This window comes from Squalius cephalus, assembly GCF_949319135.1.
Source record: "Squalius cephalus genome assembly, chromosome: 24".
NCBI lineage: Eukaryota > Metazoa > Chordata > Actinopteri > Cypriniformes > Leuciscidae > Squalius > Squalius cephalus.
In genome coordinates this window covers 31649011-31670598 of record NC_137145.1, presented here as the reverse complement: position 1 = coordinate 31670598, position 21588 = coordinate 31649011, and the positions used below count along the sequence as shown (strand labels likewise).

At 35.4% G+C, this 21588-nt stretch overlaps 1 protein-coding gene and 1 long non-coding RNA gene across 2 annotated transcripts in view; one reads left to right on the top strand and one right to left on the bottom strand.

Annotated features, from left to right (window-relative positions):
* Nucleotides 1–21588, top strand: part of LOC307152670 (uncharacterized protein) — a gene marked incomplete at its 3' end in the record, with an annotated part of 191251 nt that overhangs the window by 44087 nt on the left and 125576 nt on the right. The gene's annotated exons all lie outside the window — the stretch shown is intronic.
* Nucleotides 5492–9344, bottom strand: LOC307152454. Its single transcript, XR_013820004.1, has 3 exons — nucleotides 9159–9344; nucleotides 8634–8717; nucleotides 5492–7022 (listed from the first exon to the last, which is right to left on the bottom strand). It is a non-coding gene; the product is annotated as an uncharacterized lncRNA (long non-coding RNA).

Here is a 21588-nt window from a genome sequence, read left to right as displayed (position 1 = left end):
AGATATAATTAAAATATTAAAATATACATTTTAGCGCTATTTACGGTATAATCTAATAAATGTCTCTCGTATCAAATCAAGACTCTAATCAAGCCAATTCATGCGAATACCGTCGTGTATGATATCTGGGGGAAAGTGTAAAGAAAACGCCATACAAAAACATCACAACCGGCAGTACGGTAAGTGTTACGCTGGCGATGTTAAACAATTTTAAAACAGGGTGTTTCAGAAGAAATGCAAACAAAATCTTTTAAACAAAAGTCTTGTTTCAGAGTCGGTACGGTGAAAACTGTGTGAACTTTGATGAGGCCGAGAACACTAGCGCTTTTATTTAACAATTATTTTCAATAATATTGAAAAACGGTTCAATAACAATGTTCAATATAAACAAGAATCTGACTGATGACTGTTAGATAGTTAGATGATTTATCTAACCATTGAAATTGACGATATGTTAAAACATTTCGGCATTATGCAGAATAAAAAGAAGATCATAAAACTCTGGTGTCAAAGTGTGGACGGAATAAAAAAAATGAATCAATTCACATAAAAATACCACGTATCAACCGTAATTCATTAGCTTAACTGTGTAATAGTTAGACGCGTTTAAAGCGTAATAGGTGTAACGGACAAAACGTTACTTTTTGTAATTTTGTACTTATTGTATTTTTTGTTCTTTAAGTATTTTTGTTAAGACCCTGTGGTGTTGTATTGGAGTCACAGGCAGTAACAATAGGAACAGTTAGAGGGCGCTATTGCCTGCAGGTAACTGGCTATATAAACACTGACACCATAGAGTAAGTCAGTTCGTTTGGTAGAGGGAAATCTGAGGATTGATCTTTCTACCTTCTTTCTCATCCAAAGTCCGGAGTTGAGAACTCTTTGAGTTTCTGCTCAACTGTGAGTATGGTTTGGTTTATTTTTGATGTGTTTGTTTGAGATCACTGATATTAGTTATTTGATTTCTTTCTAGAAAGGACTTTTCATTTACCACATGTTCCTTTGTGAATGGCCTTGCACATGGTCAACTATGTGGCGCTGAGGACAACTATGCACTGAGCATCTTCATTTGGAACGATCTTTTCGCGTATGGAGGATTATAGGATTACTATCATTGCATCGCACTCAATCTTTGCATCGCACTCAAATAACTTTGGGGATCTGAGACTCATTGCATCTTCAGCACTTCATCATCATCACACACCTTATCAAAGATAAGACATGCCAATAGATAAGTTTTCCTCATTTCATTGACTCTTTATTGAAGAGGCAAAGACCTCCAAGATCTCTGACTTTATTTCTAATGTTTGTTGACACAATTAAGCACTGGTGAGGAAAAATAAAATCTACACAGATGATCATTTGTTTTTGTGAAGAGTTGTTTATCAGTACATGTCAAAATTCTGTTGAACCCCCTCAGAGTAACATCTTTCAAAGAAAGGAGGTGTTTCATAGGTAACAGAAAAACAGCCATACTCATCTTTCACGTCGATGTTTCGTAGACATCGCAGAAAGATTTAGTCATTTTTTTTTGTCATATTTTTTTTTTTTTTTTTTTTTTTTTATAAAACAAAAAAGAACCGGTTAAAGGCCTATCGTGTAGAAGGACCTATAATGTATAAGATACATTCCTAACATGTTTGACCACGCTCGATGTACTTTTTGCAAACTGTACAAAAAGAAACAAGATGTCAATGACAGACATTCAAAACGGATCACTATAGTGGCTTTTCTGTATTTGTTTTAAATGGCTCATGATGATGAAGAATTAGAATTTACTTTTGTGGAATTTTACCTGCAGGTTTTACCAAAGTGTGGAACTTTGTATCACTACGGTGTGACAAAATACTCCCAAAGATTTAAGCACAACTACTTACATAATTAGGAGAATATCTAACAATGTAGATTGTGAACATTCCATTATCTGTTTATTTGGGGTCAGATGTTAGTTAAAAGATAAAGGTATTAGTTAATAACAAAAACTTTAAATCACCATAATCAATAAAATATGGTTAAATTACAGTTTGAAAATGTTTATTTACAACGTTGTTCGTCGTGAGTGAGATGTTAGAGAAATCTGGTTGCACTACGCCTGAAACTTAATCATCATCTAAACTAAACATTATCATGGTTTAGTTGTATTTTTCTTAAAAATTATCTTGTTTAATCGTGTATTCATATTTATCAGGTTGATATTTAGAAATAAGCAAAAAATACATTTATAAAACAAAAAGAACCGGTTAATGGCCTTGTGTCAGAACACAACAGGTTATTCTAACTTTGAAAAGTGTCATACAGTATTTGATTTTGGGTGAAAATCTGGAAAACTACCTTACACATGCAGTGTTTTCGCCAATGGGCCTAAACCGTTGACCCCTGAAGTTCTGACCTCTGAAGGTCTCTCATGTGTAGATTGAAAAAATTGTATTTTATTAGCTAAAATCATTGTCTTTATTCATAAATATGTCCTCATGGGTGTAAAATGATCTGTGCCAATGATCTGATTTTAAGAAAGATAATTTCTTATCTTTTATTTACATGGGGCGGGTAAGTCCAAGGAGGCTTCCGTTTTGTTCCGCCATCTTGAAAAAGACCAGAGAGGTACAAAAAGCACTAGCCTAACTCAACACTACTATAGTCAACAACCAAATTATGACTTTTTAAGTATTACATTAACAAGGCGTCATTGTAATTCTGAATTAAAAAGTTGAAGAAGGCCTCTCATGCGCAGATTCGCTCGGTTGAAAAATGGTAATTTTAATATGTGCTTAATATCTGCTAACTCTTTATTGTGATGCTCCCCAACATATATTTTATTCTAATATTACTTATTCTAACCCTACCAGTCCACTAATACTCTACTAACACTAATGAGAGTTTACTTTACACACTCTGACTCTCACAAGCGAGTTAGTGGACATGCAGGTGCAACACTACTATAGTCAACAACCAAATTATGACTTTAAAACATTAAAAAGGCGTAATTGACAAAAATTGTAATTCTGACATAAAAAATTAAAATTATGACTATGCGTCATGATAATGAGATGAAAAGTTGAAATGATGACGTACTAAATTGAAATTATGATAGATAAAGTATTCCATAGTGAAATTTTCTGAATTCAATTCAATTCAATTCAAATTTATTTGTATAGCGCTTTTCACAATACATATTGTTTCAAAGCAGCTTTACAGAAAGTGCATTTCAGAAATGTACATTGAGAAATACAGTTAGTTAATCATGTATTGATTTAGGGCATAAACATAGCCAGCGTCGAGTCGTCTCTTCACAGGCGCCGAGTCGTCTCTGCACGGGTGTTGGAGAATCTGTAGTTTCCATGAGAGGCTGGATACAAACTGGAGCTGACGATCTGTATTTACCTCGGGACTAGCGTCCCGAGATAACAACAGAAAAGCATATGGGAAATAATTAGCGTAGCTGCTGTTCGCAATATTAATGCATTCAATCTGATTCAACTGTAGTATAAAATGTAAGTATTATGTGAATGCCTGGCTGAAGAGATGCGTCTTTAATCTAGTTTTAAACTGGGACAGCGAGTCTGAGCCTCGAACAATATCAGGAAGGCCATTCCAGAGTTTAGGAGCTAAATGTGAAAACGCTCTCCCTCCTTTAGTGGACTTAGATATCCTAGGAATGACCAGAAGCCTCGAATTTAGTGATCTTAAAGAGCGCGATGGATTGTAGGGCGATAGAAGTTCCGTTAAATACACGGGAGCTAAACCATTTAGGGCTTTATAGGTCAGTAGCAATACTTTGTAATTGATACGGAACTTTATAGGTAACCAATGTAGAGACGACAGAATTGGTGTTATATGATCGTATTTTCTTGATCTAGTAAGAACTCTAGCGGCGGCATTTTGGACTAACTGTAGCTTGTTTATTGAGGATGCAGGACAACCAGCTAATAAAGCATTACAGTAATCTAGTCTCGAGGTCATGAATGCATGAACTAACTTTTCTGCATCAGAAACAGATAGCATGTTACGTAGCTTAGCAATGTTTCTAAGGTGGAAAAAGGCTGTTCTTGTAACATATGAAATATGATTTTCAAAAGACAAGTTGCGGTCTAATATAACACCCAGGTCTTTTACTGTAGAGGATAAAGTAACAGGACACCCTTCTAAATTAAAGTTGTATTGTAAGAGGTTTTGTGGGCAGTTTTTTGGACTAATAAGTAATACCTCCGTTTTATCTGAATTTAATAGCAGAAAATTACATGTCATCCAGTATTTTATATCTTTAACACACTCTGTTAATTTAGATAATTTAGCGTTTTCATCTGGTCGTGATGAAATATATAATTGAGTGTCATCAGCATAACAGTGGAAATTAATTCCATGTTTTCTTATAATATTACCAAGTGGCAGCATATATATTGAGAATAGCAGAGGGCCTAACACAGATCCTTGCGGTACACCGTAGTTTACTGACGTGATCTTCGATTTTTCCCCATTTACGCAGACAAAATGGTAACGGTCTGATAAGTATGATCTGAACCAGCTTAATGCCTGTCCCTGAACACCAGTGTAGTTTTGTAGTCGGTCTAAGAGTATTGTGTGATCTATAGTATCGAACGCAGCACTAAGATCAAGTAAAACTAGTATTGAGATACAGCCTTGGTCAGAAGCTAAAAGTAAATCATTTGTGATTTTAACGAGCGCAGTTTCTGTGCTATGGTGCGGCCTGAATCCAGACTGAAACTTTTCATAGATATCATTTTCTTGCAAGAAAGAGCACAGTTGAGCGGACACAACTTTTTCTAGTATTTTAGACATAAATGGAAGATTTGAAATGGGTCTGTAATTTGCTAGGTTATTATGATCTAATTGTGGTTTCTTAATAAGAGGTTTTATAACTGCCAACTTGAATATTCTTGGAACATGACCTAAGGATAAAGACGAGTTAATAATATTGAGAAGAGGCTCTTCCACTACAGTTAACACTTGTTTCAGTAGTTTAGTTGGTATTGGATCTAATAAACACGTTGTTGGTTTAGATGCAATGATAAGTTTATTTAACTCTTCCTGTCCTATAGTTGCAAAGCGCTGTAATTGTTCTTGCGGGGTGATAATTGAGGCTGAATCATAAGACATCATTAAAGATTGTACATTTACAATTGTGTTTCTGATGCTTTCTATTTTCTCAGTGAAGAAATTCATAAAATCATTACTACTACACTGTAACGGAATATTTTGCTCCGGTAACGTCTGTTTATTTGTTAGTCTAGCGACGGTGTTAAATAAAAACCTAGGATTATTTTGGTTGTTTTCTATTAGTTTGCGGAGATGCTCAGCCCTGGCTGCTTTTAGGGCCTTTTTATAACGTGACATACTGTCTTTCCATGCGATTCTAAAGACCTCTAGATTAGTTTGTTTCCATTTACGCTCTAAATTACGAGTTTCTCTCTTTAGAACATGCGTAACACTGTTGTACCATGGTGCTTTAGTTTTCTCTCTAACCTTTTTTAATCTAATTGGTGCAACGATGTCTAATGTACTAGAGAAAATGGTGCTCATAGTGCTAGTCATTTCCTCTAGTTCATCTGTTTGTTTGGGTTCACTGAGCAGCTGAGACAGATCAGGTAAGCTATTTGAGAAATGATCTATAGTTGTTGGAAGGATTGTTCTGCCTGGTCGATAACGCGGCGCAACATGACAAATTTCAGCGGTACGTAGTATGCAAGTGACCATGTAATGGTCAGTGACTTCATCACTTTGCGGTATAATATCTATATCGGTTGGATCGGCTCCATGTGATATAATTAAATCTAGCGTATGATTAAGACGATGAGTGGGACCAGTTACGTTTTGCTTGACCCCAAAGGAGTTTAATAAATCTGTAAACGCAGCCCCTAAAGCATCATTTGAATTATCTACGTGTATGTTAAAATCTCCAACAATTAATGCTTTATCGACATTGACCAAAAGATCTGAGAGAAAGTCTGCAAACTCTTTTAGGAAATCAGCGTAAGGCCCTGGCGGTCTATATACAGTAGCCAAGGCTAGAGATAATATGGATTTCTTTCTTACATCTAAGAGAGTAACATTTAGCACAAGTACTTCAAACGAATTAAACCTGTGACCTGTTTTCTGAGTAACAGTAAGAATATCTTTATAGATTATAGCAACACCACCGCCACGACCAATCAGACGGGGCTCATGCTTGTAACAGTATCCAGGAGGAGTAGACTCATTAAGACCGAAATAATCATTTGGTTTAAGCCAGGTTTCAGTAAGGCAAAGTACATCGAAACTATTATCTGTGACCATTTCATTTACAATAACCGCCTTAGGTGTAAGCGATCTGATGTTTAAAAGACCTAGCTTTATAAATTGTTTTTGTTCACTAATATTGAGATTTTCTGGTTTAATCACAATTAGATTTTTCTTAGATCCTGCAGTAGATTTATTATTTGATCTCACTAAACGAGGAATAGACACAGTTTCAATATAATGTTCTACATTGGTACTTATATCAATTAAGTTTGGACAGCAAAGAGTATGATTTGGACTTTGACTTACTAGTCATATGGTGTGTAGCGTCTTGGAGATGTTGTCCGACAGAAGAGCCGCTCCGATTCTGCTGGGGTGAAGGCCATCAGCACGGAAGAGCCTAGGTCGCTCCCAGAAAAGATTCCAATTATTTACAAAGAGCAGTCTCTGTTCATTACACCATGACATTAACCATTCATTTAGAGCAAATAATCTACTGAACCTTTCGTGTCCTAGTCGGTAGGTGGGAAGCGGTCCAGACACGATGATCGTTGTTTCAGGCGATGTACTGCGTACCGTCTCGATCAGGCTCCTGTAGTCCTTCTTCAGAACCTCCGACTGCCGTAGCCTGATGTCGTTCGTTCCCGCGTGCAGCACGACAGCTCCGACGGGCTCGTCACCGTTCAGAATCCCGGGAACCTGTGCAGCGACATCGAGAACACGAGCACCAGGAAAGCAGTGAGTGCGTGTACTAAATTTTCTCCCAAAATTTAGTGTTGTAGCTGTCTCTGAAACATGGTTGGACGAAGACAAATTAGCAGATGTAGAATTAGAGGGATATCAAATGTTTGTAATGAATAGAAAAGATAGGAGAGGAGGTGGAGTCGCTCTTTATGTGGACTCAAGTCTGCAATGCAATATAATGGCTAGTATGTCAACCACTATTGAAAATATATTGGAATGTGTTACTGTTGAGATTCATATGGAAAAACAAAAGAATATAATTGTTTGTTGTATATATAGAACACCTGGTTCATCATTGGATATTTTTAATGAGTTTGTAGGAAACATGTTCAATTCAAATGGAAATAAGACAAATATTGTCTGTGGTGACTTTAATGTTGACCTGCTTAATCCAGGTGGACATAAGAAGACCACAGAATTTATTAATGCCTTTTATAATAGTACATTATTCCCAGTGATAGCAAAGCCAACAAGAATAACAACAGTATCAGCAACATTAATTGATAATATATTTACAAATGACATTGGTAAAATTGATGGAGGTATTTTAATGACCGATATTAGTGACCACCTGCCTGTTTTTGCATGTTTTCAAAATGTGTTTAAACCACCATCAGGTCCAACTATATAAGTAGTACTTATGAGGGGGCTTTTGTCAAAATGATTTACGACTTTGACCTTTGACCTTTGTGACAGGTTGAACTTCCGGTGACCTTTATGATTGATGGGTGAACTTCCTGGTATGAGTTCATGGGATTAACCTATTGACCCTGCTAGCCTATCGATCATGTTTTTTGACAGTTAGTTTTGAACTATGACCTAGCTAGGACTAAATCATAATTTTGACGGGTAGTTTTGTCCTATATTAACAGAACAGATGTTTTTGCCGGTTGTTTGAACTTTGTCCCAGTTATATGTGTGTGCGTGTGTGGTTATGTGTCAGAGGCACTGAAGTGTGCAGTGAAACTGAGAAGTGTATGTCACACAAACACATTCTATCCTTTATATAATTTATATAATATAAATTATAATCTAAAACAATTTAAGGTTGAAAAAACATTTAGTTATTTCACATTCATATGTAAAACATCCTTTATATAATTTATATAATATAAATTATATAATAATTATCATGCTAAAGTTGTTTTTTAAAATTGTATAATATAAAATATATAATCTAAAGCAATTTAACTAAGGTTGAAAAACATTCTTTAAAAGAATATAAAATAAAAAGCTTTACTAAAACCAATAGTTTTAGATGAATAAAATCATCTTACCTTATTTTAGAAAGTTGAAGTATACCATTGATGTCCACAAAAAATGCAATGTATGAATGGATTCAAAATTGTTTTACACAACTGAATTCACATAGTCATTCCTGAATGACCTCACACTCTCAAAACATAAGGAGCACGCTTCTAATGTATGTGTGTCAAAAAGTAAAACACATGTGTCTGTGTGTGTGTGTCTATGCGCGCCCCCCTATTCCTGTGAGCTCTGACATCTGAAACATGGTGAAGTCTATATCAGACTAACAAATTGAAAACATGCCTTTAAAAGTATAATATAAATATCTTATTGATCCAATTATTTTAGTTTTAGATGAATAAAAGAATATAAAATAAAAAGCTTGCTAAAAATAAAAATCATCTTACATGTTAGAGGTAAAGTATACCACGGATGTCCATAAAAATGCAATGTATGAAACGGAGTCGCAGGTCCCTCCTGCCTTCACATTCCTGAACAGTATATATAAATGGGGTCAGTTATTTCATATATGTCACATTCAGTTATTTCACATTCATATGTAAAACATTCTGTTCTTTTTAAAAGTATATAAATGTTTATAAAAATAATATACAATAATATCTTACTAAAATAATTAAAGTTGAAAAAAGATTCTATCCTTTAAAAGTGTTTAAATGAAATCTTGCAAATTAAACTAAAGTTGAAAAACATACTGTTCTTTAAAAGCATTTAAAAAGGCTTACTAAAACCAATTGTTTTAGTTTTAGACAAAAATTACATAAAACATTCTATCCTTTATATTCTATCATTTATATAATATAAATGATATAATCTAAAACAATTAAACTAAGGTTGAAAAACATTCTATCCTTTAAAAGTATATAATGAAATGCTTATACAATATATCTTACTAAAAATAAAAATCATCTTACATGTTAGAGAGAGTTAAAGTATGTCCTACCATGGATGTCCTCAAAAATGCAATGTATGAATGGGTTCAAAATTGTTTTACACAACTGAATTCATATAGTCATTCCTGAATGTCTCTCAAAGCACCGTCTCAAAACATAGCGCGTCTAATGTATGTGTGTCACAAAGTAAAACACACGTGTCTGTGTGTGTGTGTCTATGCGAACATGCCCATTCCTGTGAGCTCTGACCCCTCTCCTTCGCATACCAGAGCACGGTGAAAGTGAGGAAGGGGTTTCCTAATATCACACTAACAAAAGTTGAAAAACATACTGTTCCTTAAAAGTGTATAAATAAAATGGTTATAAAAATATACTGAAACCAATTATTTTAGATGAATAAATAAAATTCATCTTACATGTTTAGAGTTACAACTCTTGAACTTACAAGTTCAAGAAGCTCTTAAAGACATAAATCACAGAGTGGTTCTCTCTCACACCAGCGTCTCTGACTCCTAGGGTTTATTCAGCGATCAGAATGAGACATTGTGTTAGGGCTAAATTTATTTCAAAGTTTAAATGATATCTATATAAAATGTAAATGTAATGTATAAAAAATGTATAAAAAAATGTATAAAAAAGTCTCTCAAACAGAGGCCCTCGCTTGTGTCTGTCAGCAGGCCGACGGGGGCGCGCGTGTGTCTGTGTGTCTATGCTGCATTCTGACATCCCCTCCTTCCATTTCCAGAGGTAACAGTGACACTGTGAAGTGTATCTCACACTAACTAAAGTTAAAAAACATTCTGTTCTTTATAAGTATATAAAAAATATCTGCTGAAACCAATTGTTTTAGATAAACAAAAGTAATAAAATCCATCTTACATAAAACATTATATTCTTTATATTCTATCCTTTTATATAATTTATATAATATAAATTATATAATCTAAAATAATATAATATAATACAAAATAACAGAGTGGTTCTCTCTCTCATCTAAAAGCATAACCTTAAAAAGTTTGCATTAGATATTTTAAAAGATTGATTAAATTAAATCTTTAAAGTTTCAATACATACTCATCTTCTATTTATCTGTACTTATGTATGATATAAATTATTTTTTGCTTAACGGTGACCTAAAGTATAATTGTTATTAAACAATGTCTGTTCAAAAACTGTACTTGGTCGTCTTAAATCTCATTTATATGAAAAAGATTCAACCAGCATTTTTTGTCCATGCTGGGTTTCAATTTTTATGGTTTTCCATAGCTATCCCTTACACCTAAAAACGACCATCACAGAAAACTACATTTAAAAAAAATGAAATAAATAAATAATTTATAATTTATTAAATAATTTCCAGAGAGGCGAAGTAGTTCTTTATGCAATGATAAAAACGATCCAAAAAAGCAAATAGTTTAAGTTGTCATAAACAGAACAAAACAAAACAAAAATCCTCCAGAGATAAACTCTGAGATAAAAAAAATGAGTCTCGGGGGACAATGTCACAGTAAATCTAGTCTGGGTTTCAGAGCATACTACATCCAGAGTTTATACTAAATTCATTTAAAAGCATAACCTTAAAAGTTTAAATCAAATCTTTAAAATCATATCTTCTTAGAAGATTTATGTATTATTGTTACTAAGCAGCGTCTGTCCAAAAACTTTAGATTGTTACATACAACATGAAACATGTTGTCAAAGTTTGTCACAATGTTTTTTAAGAAATCCTAGGACTTTACATTGCTGTTATTTAGACAAAGTTGTATCATTTGGAAAATCAAAGTAAAAATGACACATCGTCTTAATTCAAAGTATAAGATTGTATAAGATCATTTTTACTCGTATCTCCCGAACTAGGGTGAAACCTTTACTGAGAATATACCACCGGCCATCTACTCAAAATATATGTAGAAGTTTCAAATGTTAGCATTTGTTGATGGTGGCCGTATGAACAGACTTTGGGGGGAGCTATAGCAGGAAGCATGCCCTTTGACCTCCTCGATTTTGGAGGCTTTTTTGTTAAAGATTTCTCCCATCTAGTGGTTCTCCCATCTACTCGTTTTTTCAAATGCGTGTCGCAACTGCAGTAGCTGTTATGCGTCAAGAATCTATGACAACATGTCTTCCAATAGCACATCATCGAGTTTAATTGTACATGCTCTACCGTTATGATGTAGGGGAGCGCGGGGCACAACCTAATGCGCGGTTAGTTGTAACACGCTTGTTTTAAATACTTCCGCACATGCTTGGATGACAAAACTTTGTGTATTTACTAGTTGCCATATCAACACTATATAGAAAAAAAATTCCGCCAAAATTCTTTTTTTTTGGAAGATATCCATAGACATTTATTAAACCATAGCAAAAGTAAATTTCTTACTTAAGTTAATTTTTCATCTCTATTTTTTGTGTTTATTTAAAATAAGACAAATCTGATATTATTTTAATCTCCAAGATGTTATTTAACAGTTGAGATAGTTATTTAATGCTTCGCTAACTAGCAGAAGACACTAGCCGGGTTTAAATCCCAGTTGTGCAGGCGTGGGCATTTTGTAAGACTGCGTTACAATGGGCCCCTATTAGAAATATGCTTTTATATTCTATACTTTTATTAATTTTATTGAGAAAACGTGAGAAAAAGGTGAATAAAGGACAACATGTCTTCCAATAGCACATCATCGAGTTTAACTGTACATGTTCTACCGTTATGATTTAGTACTTGTTACATGTTCTACCGTACATGTTCTACCGTTCTATATAATGATTTACACAACCAAGCAATAGACCGTACCTTTGACTTACCCGTCGAGAAGAAAGTAGGTGTCTACTGCGTCCCTCTTTCCACCTGGGAAAAGCTATCCCGATATTTATTTACATACCGATAAATTAAATTTGAGCTTTTTGGCTTTTTTGGCGATTTTTGCCCCGTGCAGTGCAGCCTTTCAAATGTGGCGGGGGCAGTATCAACGCCTCCCATATGGTCTAGCGGTTAGGATTCCTGGTTTTCATCCAGGCTGTCCAGGCTGCTACTCAATAGTCGAATAATCATCAATAATCATTTTTAGTAATTCTTAGAGGCCTACACGAACTGCAGAAACAAGCAGTTTCTTGAAGATTCGGTACTGAATCATTTTCACAAATACAATTATATTGAATTCAGAAAATTTCACTATGGAATACTTTATCATAATTTCAATTTAGTACGTCATCATTTCATAATTATGACGCATAGTCATAATTTCAACTTTTTAAGTCATCATTTCGACTTTTTGTCAATGACGCCTTTTTAATGTTTTAAAGTCATAATTTGGTTGTTGACTATAGTAGTGTTGCACCTGCATGTCCACTAACTCGCTTGTGAGAGTCAGAGTGTGTAAAGTAAACTCTCATTAGTGTTAGTAGAGTATTAGTGGACTGGTAGGGTTAGAATAAGTAATATTAGAATAAAATATCTGTTGGGGAGCATCGCGATAAACAGTTCATGTTTAATGACAACATACCATTTTTCAACCGAGCGAATCTGCGCATGAGAGGCCTTCTTCAACTTTTTAATTCAGAATTACAATGACGCCTTTTTAATGTAATACTTAAAAAGTCATAATTTGGTTGTTGACTATAGTAGTGTTGATGATGAAACGTGCTAGTGCTTTTTGTACCTCTCTGGTCTTTTTCAAGATGGCGGAACAACACGGAAGCCTCCTTGGACTTACCCCCCCCCCCCCCCCCCCCCATGTAAATAAAAGATAAGGAATGATCTTTCTTAAAATCAGATCATTGGCACAGATCATTTTACACCCATGAGGACATATTTATGAATAAAGACAATGATTTTAGCTAATAAAATACCATTTTTCAATCTACACATGAGAGACCTTCAGAAGTCAGAACTTCAGGGGTCAACGGTTTAGGCCCGTTGGCGAAAACACTGCATGTGTAAGGTAGTTTTCCAGATTTTCACCCAAAATCAAATACTGTATGACACTTTTCAAAGTTAGAATAAGCTGTTGTGTTCTGACACAAGCCCATTAACCGGTTCTTTTTGTTTTATAAATGTATTTTTTGCTTATTTCTAAATATCAACCTGATAAATATGAATACACGATTAAACAAGATAATTTTTAAGAAAAAACATTTTTCACCATGATAATGTTTAGTTTAGATGTTGATGATTAAGTTTCAGGCGTAGTGCAACCAGATTTCTCTAACATCTCACTCACAACGCAAAACGTTGTAAATAAACATTTTCAAACTGTAATTTAACCATATTTTATTGATTATGGTGATTTAAAGTTTTTGTTATTAACTAATACCTTTATCTTTTAACTAATATCTAACCCCAAATAAACAGATAATGGAATGTTCACAATCTATATTGTTAGATATTCTCCTACATGTATGTAAGTAGTTGTGCTTAAATCTTTGGGAGTATTTTGTCACAGCATAGCGATGCAAAGTTCCACACTCTATGGACTAACTTATCAGACACTCACCACACTGATGTTAACATCACCATATATTGTCTTTTCTACCATGATTGGAGCAACTATTGTCCCACCATTCTTCTGGTCAATTGTGAAGGTAAGTTGATTAGGGATCTGAATTAATAGCCGTCCGAATGATGTAGAATTATTATTATTATTATTATTATTATTATTATGCTGTCGTTGTAGATGGTTGTTAGGCTGTTGGTTTGTCATGTTTCCAGAATGTGTTAGAATGCTCAGCGTCTGAACGTCACCATCTGTTAAAAAAAAAAATAATTTAAGAAGATTGAAGATTGAGAACCGTATGGACTACTAACAAAGTAAAATTATAAATTTTTTCCTACGTTTGATATTCTTTTTTCTGATTTTTTTCACTATGGACTTGATCCTTTTTAATGCTGTTTTCTCTCCATATTTATTCTGTAGTTCCTCTACTGTGTCTTCCAACCTCCCTGTTGTTCTTCTCCAGCTGTGCTAACCAAAGACAAACAGTTAGAAAAATATAATGTATGTAAAGCAAAAATAAAGTTAACATAAAATAAACACATTCATACACCAGTTCAAAGTCAATGAACAAGCTGATGCTGCAGTGTTAGAGCACATGATGGATGGTGAACAGACGCACATCAGGTTAAACCAGAGCTAAAACAATAGTCTATGTTAGGACAATAGTATCTGATAATAGCTGATAACGGTCATAAAGTGCGAGATAATGTGCAAGTAGCTAAACTAAACATTTCATATTTGACAAATGTTTTGAGAAATGTTAAACAACTACAAAAATAATCAACTTTTTTCTAATTTCTTTTTTTCTAAATTGTGATTTAATGTGAGAGGAGAAGAAACAATATTAAGAATCATTAATAATGAATGTGTACAATTTAATAAACGTATTTACCTAACATCCATAAAGTAAATTAAGGCTAAGTTCCTTTTTGTGGACAAAGTGAACTTTGGAACTATTTTATCAAAAATATGTTGATAATGATAGTTTGGCATGCATGGGATTGGTTGTCCATAGTGAGAGAGAAATACTTTTATTATAGAAATGGCTATTTTTTATTCTATTCTTTAATCCACAAATAAAATAGGTTTTTATACCTGCTCAAGTACTTCTTGATGAGTTTCTTCTGTATTAAACAGCGAATCTTCTCAGTCAGATCGTCGCAAGATCTCAGGAATCCTCTCACACTGCTCGTGTTCACGCGCTCCATCGCTGCACTTGTGTGTATGACTCGAACGATTCAAACTTCTCTCTGGCGACATGTAGGACTTGTTGGTTATGCAGGAACTAGTTATTTATGGCTTTCCTGAGGCCAACCTCCATACATTCTACACAACAGGGTGGGTGGACCCCAGCCTGATAAATATTTCAGGACATTACACGCTCTACTCTAGCTCTACTAGCCTCGGACTGCTGCGCCACTGCAACAAAAGTTGAAAGTCCTGTTTGTCTGAACCTGACGCAAACTTCTGACCCACAAACTTCTGCGCATTAACGCACAAGGCACGATTGTACCGCAAGGGAGATTCCAGGAACATTGCAGGAGATTCAGGAGACTCTTCGAAAAGCTGAAAAAATGGCGACGCAAAACCTAAAGGAGAGCGACTCCCCGTTGAGTTCTGGCGATACGGGGTACAATTATCCTCCGGTGTGTGAGTGTGCCACGGGCAAAGAGTGTCGTTTAAGAGCTGCGCTGGACTCTATGTTTAAAGATCATTTTAGAGGCCAAATGGTTGGCTTGATGCACAGGATCATCGACGCTGCGTGTGATATGAAAAAAGATTGTGCGCAGGATACCAAACGTGTGACAAATCTCAAAAATGAAATGGACGTCGTAAGAGGCTTGACAAAGCCATGGCCTGATGTAACGCCCATGTTTTTTGACGGCAAAGAGCCGAACGGCATAATCCTCAGAAAAGTTCTGGATGTGTTGCGTGAATGTTGTGACAAATTCGAAATCATTGAAATACTCGCTATATGGACATTTGTAACGGATCTCTGTGTGTCACTGGTGTCAAAAAATGCAAAAACTGACGTTGGGGAATTAGTTGAAAGTCTGGTCAACTATACCCTGGAGCAAAACATGATAGCCTGCAGAGATTTTCTATTCTGGTTAGACCATCTGTAAATGTCTTTCACTCAAATTTCTTCTTCAATGTATGAAAGTATAATGTTGAAATAAAATTCTGGTAAAAAAATGTCTGAGCTCATAATATTTAGAATAATTCAATATTTCAATATTTGTTTTTTAATTACCGTATTCCCAAGACGGCAATACAGTTGTATCATATCAAATGATACAACTATTTTGCCCAGAACAGAAGAAAGGACATTTTGTGGTGTTGAAATTCGAATTCATCAAAATTCATCATAGAAAGAGGAAGCACATACCCCCTACGTAGACTTTCTATCTGTTCGACGACTAGTCATGGACACGCCCTGTGGTCACATTTTTTATGCCTTCATCAAAAGTGCCTTTTCCCCAATTCGCAACTGAGAGCTTTCAGCCCCTGCGACACCCGTTTCAGGCCAAATGGAGGAGTTTACTTAAACATGGATATGTCTCACCAGCAACCTCCGGCTTGTCAGAATCCTGGCATGCGTCGGGAACAGGAACGCCTTGACACCTTTCAGAATTGGACTCTTGCACCAGTAGCTCCGGCCGAGCTTGCCAAAGCTGGTTTCTACTATCTTGGCCAGGGCGACAGAGTGGCTTGTTTCAGTTGTGGAGGCCAGCTTAGCAACTGGGAACCGGGAGATTGTGCAGTATCAGAACACCAGAGGCATTACCCCAACTGCCCCTTCGTTCGAGGTGACCGTGCAGATAATGTACCTTTATCTAGCCTTTTCAATGTATCGGCAATGCAACGGTGTGAAGAAAGGTCGCTCACATTTGTCTACTGGCCCTCAAGAATAACTGTTCGACCAGACCAATTGGCTAAGGCTGGTTTTTACTATGTTGGTCGTAATGATGACGTGAAGTGCTTTTCTTGCGATGGTGGACTCAGATGTTGGGAGTCTGGTGATGATCCATGGGTAGAACATGCCAAGTGGTTTCCAAGATGTGAATACCTGCTGCAAGAAAAGGGCCAAGAGTTTGTTCATCAGATTCAAGCAAGATTTCCAAGACTATTTGAGCGGCTATTGACTAATGGAGACACGAGAGAATGTGTTGATCCAGCTGTGGGTCCTGGAGAAGACCGTTCAGAAGATGCGGCGGTGGAGTCTGCTTTAGAGATGGAATTTGAGTGTGGCCTGACGGCCCAGACAAATGAAGCTGCATCCCTGAGTCAAGATCTTTCAGACTTGCCTATGGAGGAACAGTTAAGAAGACTTCAAGAGGAGCGCACATGCAAAGTTTGCATGGATAAGGAAGTGAACATTGTCTTCATCCCCTGTGGTCACCTAGTTGTGTGCAAAGAATGTGCGCCTTCTCTGAGCAAGTGCCCGATATGTAGAGGATTGGTCAAAGGCGCCGTCCGTACTTTCCTATCATAAAGTTTTCCTATCATTTGGATTTGCAAATTTACATTTAACTTGATGCATAAAAACAAAGGAGAAGTTTATTATTTTCACTCGATCCAGTGACAACATTTTTGGATTTACAAACATTTAGAAAGTAGTTAGGATGTATTTCATTTTTAAGTTAATTTGACCAACATGATGTTATTTGAAGTTAGTTGAAATTAAAATGTGATATCATTACCGAATTCAGGGGTGTTTAATAGATTCAATAGTGATCAAGCACCCGCTGAGTTTTTCTTCAAACAAAAGTAATTTTGTTGTATGCACAGATTTTGAGGGTCGCTTATAGAAAGAGGCGTCCTTGTCTTTAAAAACATAGAACCAGAGATATAATTAAAATATTAAAATATACATTTTAGCGCTATTTACGGTATAATCTAATAAATGTCTCTCGTATCAAATCAAGACTCTAATCAAGCCAATTCATGCGAATACCGTCGTGTATGATATCTGGGGGAAAGTGTAAAGAAAACGCCATACAAAAACATCACAACCGGCAGTACGGTAAGTGTTACGCTGGCGATGTTAAACAATTTTAAAACAGGGTGTTTCAGAAGAAATGCAAACAAAATCTTTTAAACAAAAGTCTTGTTTCAGAGTCGGTACGGTGAAAACTGTGTGAACTTTGATGAGGCCGAGAACACTAGCGCTTTTATTTAACAATTATTTTCAATAATATTGAAAAACGGTTCAATAACAATGTTCAATATAAACAAGAATCTGACTGATGACTGTTAGATAGTTAGATGATTTATCTAACCATTGAAATTGACGATATGTTAAAACATTTCGGCATTATGCAGAATAAAAAGAAGATCATAAAACTCTGGTGTCAAAGTGTGGACGGAATAAAAAAAATGAATCAATTCACATAAAAATACCACGTATCAACCGTAATTCATTAGCTTAACTGTGTAATAGTTAGACGCGTTTAAAGCGTAATAGGTGTAACGGACAAAACGTTACTTTTTGTAATTTTGTACTTATTGTATTTTTTGTTCTTTAAGTATTTTTGTTAAGACCCTGTGGTGTTGTATTGGAGTCACAGGCAGTAACAATAGGAACAGTTAGAGGGCGCTATTGCCTGCAGGTAACTGGCTATATAAACACTGACACCATAGAGTAAGTCAGTTCGTTTGGTAGAGGGAAATCTGAGGATTGATCTTTCTACCTTCTTTCTCATCCAAAGTCCGGAGTTGAGAACTCTTTGAGTTTCTGCTCAACTGTGAGTATGGTTTGGTTTATTTTTGATGTGTTTGTTTGAGATCACTGATATTAGTTATTTGATTTCTTTCTAGAAAGGACTTTTCATTTACCACATGTTCCTTTGTGAATGGCCTTGCACATGGTCAACTATGTGGCGCTGAGGACAACTATGCACTGAGCATCTTCATTTGGAACGATCTTTTCGCGTATGGAGGATTATAGGATTACTATCATTGCATCGCACTCAATCTTTGCATCGCACTCAAATAACTTTGGGGATCTGAGACTCATTGCATCTTCAGCACTTCATCATCATCACACACCTTATCAAAGATAAGACATGCCAATAGATAAGTTTTCCTCATTTCATTGACTCTTTATTGAAGAGGCAAAGACCTCCAAGATCTCTGACTTTATTTCTAATGTTTGTTGACACAATTAAGCACTGGTGAGGAAAAATAAAATCTACACAGATGATCATTTGTTTTTGTGAAGAGTTGTTTATCAGTACATGTCAAAATTCTGTTGAACCCCCTCAGAGTAACATCTTTCAAAGAAAGGAGGTGTTTCATAGGTAACAGAAAAACAGCCATACTCATCTTTCACGTCGATGTTTCGTAGACATCGCAGAAAGATTTAGTCATTTTTTTTTGTCATATTTTTTTTTTTTTTTTTTTTTTTTTATAAAACAAAAAAGAACCGGTTAAAGGCCTATCGTGTAGAAGGACCTATAATGTATAAGATACATTCCTAACATGTTTGACCACGCTCGATGTACTTTTTGCAAACTGTACAAAAAGAAACAAGATGTCAATGACAGACATTCAAAACGGATCACTATAGTGGCTTTTCTGTATTTGTTTTAAATGGCTCATGATGATGAAGAATTAGAATTTACTTTTGTGGAATTTTACCTGCAGGTTTTACCAAAGTGTGGAACTTTGTATCACTACGGTGTGACAAAATACTCCCAAAGATTTAAGCACAACTACTTACATAATTAGGAGAATATCTAACAATGTAGATTGTGAACATTCCATTATCTGTTTATTTGGGGTCAGATGTTAGTTAAAAGATAAAGGTATTAGTTAATAACAAAAACTTTAAATCACCATAATCAATAAAATATGGTTAAATTACAGTTTGAAAATGTTTATTTACAACGTTGTTCGTCGTGAGTGAGATGTTAGAGAAATCTGGTTGCACTACGCCTGAAACTTAATCATCATCTAAACTAAACATTATCATGGTTTAGTTGTATTTTTCTTAAAAATTATCTTGTTTAATCGTGTATTCATATTTATCAGGTTGATATTTAGAAATAAGCAAAAAATACATTTATAAAACAAAAAGAACCGGTTAATGGCCTTGTGTCAGAACACAACAGGTTATTCTAACTTTGAAAAGTGTCATACAGTATTTGATTTTGGGTGAAAATCTGGAAAACTACCTTACACATGCAGTGTTTTCGCCAATGGGCCTAAACCGTTGACCCCTGAAGTTCTGACCTCTGAAGGTCTCTCATGTGTAGATTGAAAAAATTGTATTTTATTAGCTAAAATCATTGTCTTTATTCATAAATATGTCCTCATGGGTGTAAAATGATCTGTGCCAATGATCTGATTTTAAGAAAGATAATTTCTTATCTTTTATTTACATGGGGCGGGTAAGTCCAAGGAGGCTTCCGTTTTGTTCCGCCATCTTGAAAAAGACCAGAGAGGTACAAAAAGCACTAGCCTAACTCAACACTACTATAGTCAACAACCAAATTATGACTTTTTAAGTATTACATTAACAAGGCGTCATTGTAATTCTGAATTAAAAAGTTGAAGAAGGCCTCTCATGCGCAGATTCGCTCGGTTGAAAAATGGTAATTTTAATATGTGCTTAATATCTGCTAACTCTTTATTGTGATGCTCCCCAACATATATTTTATTCTAATATTACTTATTCTAACCCTACCAGTCCACTAATACTCTACTAACACTAATGAGAGTTTACTTTACACACTCTGACTCTCACAAGCGAGTTAGTGGACATGCAGGTGCAACACTACTATAGTCAACAACCAAATTATGACTTTAAAACATTAAAAAGGCGTAATTGACAAAAATTGTAATTCTGACATAAAAAATTAAAATTATGACTATGCGTCATGATAATGAGATGAAAAGTTGAAATGATGACGTACTAAATTGAAATTATGATAGATAAAGTATTCCATAGTGAAATTTTCTGAATTCAATTCAATTCAATTCAAATTTATTTGTATAGCGCTTTTCACAATACATATTGTTTCAAAGCAGCTTTACAGAAAGTGCATTTCAGAAATGTACATTGAGAAATACAGTTAGTTAATCATGTATTGATTTAGGGCATAAACATAGCCAGCGTCGAGTCGTCTCTTCACAGGCGCCGAGTCGTCTCTGCACGGGTGTTGGAGAATCTGTAGTTTCCATGAGAGGCTGGATACAAACTGGAGCTGACGATCTGTATTTACCTCGGGACTAGCGTCCCGAGATAACAACAGAAAAGCATATGGGAAATAATTAGCGTAGCTGCTGTTCGCAATATTAATGCATTCAATCTGATTCAACTGTAGTATAAAATGTAAGTATTATGTGAATGCCTGGCTGAAGAGATGCGTCTTTAATCTAGTTTTAAACTGGGACAGCGAGTCTGAGCCTCGAACAATATCAGGAAGGCCATTCCAGAGTTTAGGAGCTAAATGTGAAAACGCTCTCCCTCCTTTAGTGGACTTAGATATCCTAGGAATGACCAGAAGCCTCGAATTTAGTGATCTTAAAGAGCGCGATGGATTGTAGGGCGATAGAAGTTCCGTTAAATACACGGGAGCTAAACCATTTAGGGCTTTATAGGTCAGTAGCAATACTTTGTAATTGATACGGAACTTTATAGGTAACCAATGTAGAGACGACAGAATTGGTGTTATATGATCGTATTTTCTTGATCTAGTAAGAACTCTAGCGGCGGCATTTTGGACTAACTGTAGCTTGTTTATTGAGGATGCAGGACAACCAGCTAATAAAGCATTACAGTAATCTAGTCTCGAGGTCATGAATGCATGAACTAACTTTTCTGCATCAGAAACAGATAGCATGTTACGTAGCTTAGCAATGTTTCTAAGGTGGAAAAAGGCTGTTCTTGTAACATATGAAATATGATTTTCAAAAGACAAGTTGCGGTCTAATATAACACCCAGGTCTTTTAC